This window comes from Fukomys damarensis, unplaced genomic scaffold (genome assembly GCF_012274545.1).
Source record: "Fukomys damarensis isolate Sample0158 unplaced genomic scaffold, DMR_v1.0_HiC HiC_scaffold_39, whole genome shotgun sequence".
In the NCBI taxonomy this organism is placed as follows: Eukaryota; Metazoa; Chordata; class Mammalia; order Rodentia; family Bathyergidae; genus Fukomys; species Fukomys damarensis.
The window spans coordinates 50,310,112-50,312,738 of record NW_022900951.1 but is presented as its reverse complement, the minus strand read 5'-3'; the positions used below and the strand labels follow the sequence as shown (position 1 = coordinate 50,312,738).

The following is a 2,627-nucleotide window of genomic DNA, read 5'->3' as shown; positions in this document are numbered from 1 at the left end:
ATATATATATGATGGAATGTTATTTAGCCCCAAAGAAGTGTAAAATTGTTTCATTTGCATGAAAATGGATCAGGATATCATCATTTTGAGCAAAGTAAGTCAGACTCAGAGAGACATATGTCATGTACTCTCCCTAATGTGTGAAATCAAACAAAAAATATGGCAAGAAACTAGAGGAAAGGTCATTATTAGACAAGAGGAAGGGAATAAGGGGGAAGAGAGGTGTTTCTGAAGGTGTGTAATGGAGAGAATGATATGATCAAAATACATTATGTGTATTGAAATTCCCCCACATGCAAAGGTAGTGGAGAAGGTATGGTGAGGGGGTAATTATGGGCAAAATGATCAAAGTATATTTACATGTATGAATCTGCCAAAATGAAGCCCATTAATCTGTATAACCCATATGCACTAGTAAAACATTAATTCAAAAAAATCCAAAAACAAAACAAGAAATCTTGTATCAAAAAGAAATCAAAGTCTTCGAGGAAGTCTTGGGTTTTTCTCATCCTCAACCATAAAACACAAAACACTTAAAAAGTAGGGTATGCCTAGGGATATAGGTCCAATCTAGGAGGCCTGGTGCAAGTTTACCATGTGAAGGTTTATTACATAATTTGGGAAGATCCTATATCCCTTGTCCTCAAGAATCACTATAGCATACCTATTAGGAGTGGAGCAGAGATACTTTTGATCCTTTGAACCCAGAAATTGTTCTCTGCTTTTCAGTGGCTCACTGTGTCATTCTGATTGTTGTAGTGCTGTGTTAAAACCAATTAACTTTCTTGTTACTATGGTTGTGATTTCCTTCATTAACACAAGGGTGATTTCTTGCTTGATCTACGCACCTTGTAATCATGCTCTTATGATTTAAAACATTAACAAGGAAATCTGTAAGTATACTTTCAGCAACAAGTAGAGATGCCAAATATTCTTATTAATATTAATAACCACATAAAATTGCATGATATTGTCATAATCCAAGCCTTGTTACATATTACCTGTGTAACCTTGGGTAGTTAATCTCTCTGAACTCTGAGTCACCTCACCTGAAAAAGTGAAACTAATTCATCTGTTTTCAGGGAGATTTTCAATAAGGACTAAATCACATTTTCAAAAAGACCTGGCACAAAATAGCTATTCATAAATATTAGTTTCTTTTAAAAAGTTAGTTTCATTCATGCATTTGAAGCTGGTTTCTTTCATACATAGTCTTCACTTTGCTGCTTACTAGCTATGTAAGCACAGAGAGTTACTTGTTGAGTTTTACTTTTCCCATCTGTTGGATAAAGCTGTTCTAAGTATTGGTCTATATACTAAAATGTACTTACAGATAGCCTACTAAGCAACTTCTGTATATAACAATAGTATGGTGAATTATGCCCACCCTGTTTCTTCTGTCTCTGGGAGCACTCAATACTGGGTCATGTGCTGTGGTAAAAGCAAGAAAGGCATGAAGTAAGGTTCCTACCCTCAAAGACAATGGAACAATATAGTATAAAGCTTGCTAGACCAAGGCTTTTCACTTTGTTTTGATTGTTTAGCATCTATGGATCCCAAGTGAATCCATTAAACTATGACAGACCTGATAGGAAGAGGGCTCCTAATCACTGGGAATTTTAGAGACAAACCCTGATAATTCACTTAGGGAATATAAGAGATTCCTAATGCTATCTGACATGAAATATCAGAAATAGAGAATATAAAGTCTGAACGCACTATAAGTAGCATATTATTCTATTAATAATTTACCATGTTCAATAATTTAAAATAACACCAATTTATTCTCTTACAGGTCAAAGAGATCAAAAGTCTAAAATCATATTTTTCCAGAAAATATAGTGAATTTTAAAATATTTTCTAAAGCATTTGTGTAAACTTTAAGATTTTTAGTAAATAAAAGTGAATGGCTCCTTTAAAAAAGTCTAAAATCAAGGTATTGACAAGATTGCATTCTTTTTGTGCATTTCAGAATAGAATTTGTTTTCTTGCCTTTTCATCTACATTTCCTGACTCATGGATGCTTTTTATATTTTAGCTTCTTGTTTCTGTCATTACATTTTTTATTTCTTATTCTGATCCTCCTGCCTCCCTCCAATAAGGACTCTTGTGATTACATTGGACCCACCTTGATAATCCAGGGTAATCTCTTCCATCTCAAGATCCTTAATTTAAACACATTTACAAAGTCCCTTTTACCATGTAAAATAACACATTCACAGGTTCCAGGGACTAGGATGTGGACATCTAGGGGAGTTATTTTTCAGCCTACCACAAGAATGTAGCTCAGAAACAATCATCAGATTCAGAAAAAACAAGGTAGTCTTTGTGGAGATGGTATACCTTGAAGGGTATAAAGACAAGGAAGAAGTAGCTTCTAAGCTGAGAAATGACAAAAACCCAGGTAGTGGGTGTATAAATTAGCATAGATTACATGGGGAAAATTAAAGAGACTGATATAAATGATAAACATATGAAATGAGAGGAAGAAAGACCAGACCATAAAGTGCCTTAAAGATAAAGGGAGCCAGGGCCAGGGATTTAGCTCAGTGGTTCCGCTGTCTGATTCACAAGAGCACGGTCCTGAGTTTGGTCCCTTGCTACATTAAAAAAAAAAAAAAAAACAA

General features: G+C 34.6%; 1 protein-coding gene across 8 annotated transcripts in view; it reads right to left on the bottom strand.

The window, feature by feature from the left end:
• Zc3h12b (zinc finger CCCH-type containing 12B) overlaps positions 1 to 2,627 on the bottom strand; it is a 402,674-nt gene that overhangs the window by 37,959 nt on the left and 362,088 nt on the right. The window lies entirely within an intron of this gene.